This window comes from Macrobrachium nipponense, chromosome 43 (genome assembly GCF_015104395.2).
Source record: "Macrobrachium nipponense isolate FS-2020 chromosome 43, ASM1510439v2, whole genome shotgun sequence".
NCBI lineage: Eukaryota > Metazoa > Arthropoda > Malacostraca > Decapoda > Palaemonidae > Macrobrachium > Macrobrachium nipponense.
The window spans coordinates 20360431-20360825 of NC_061104.1; positions in this window are offsets into that span (position 1 = coordinate 20360431).

A 395-nucleotide genomic window follows, 5' to 3' on the forward strand; every position below is an offset into this window, starting at 1 on the left:
CGCTCAGATCGGAAACTTTTTCAAGTCTTCAAATGTCTGTCTTAGATTTTAATATGAATTTTTAGAATTTTTATTAAAAGAATGTTGTGCTTATTACAATTTGCATTAATTGGTGGGTTTTTGGTCAGAGATGTCAATGTTTTCGAGTTCTGATATCAGATCTGAACTTTGAGTACAGTACTCCTAACTTTGAATACTAAAAGGACCCCTACAGCGAAAACGTTTGGATAATTACTGAGCAACTGAAGTATTAATATTTTTTGTCAATCAGAAAGTTGTATGCTTATTCTAATTACGCCTGAATTTTGGGGATAGTAATTTATTTTCTATTTTTCTAGGCAAAATTTTATCGTCAGTTTGGGATAATTGTTTAACCACGCGATGGACATTAAGGA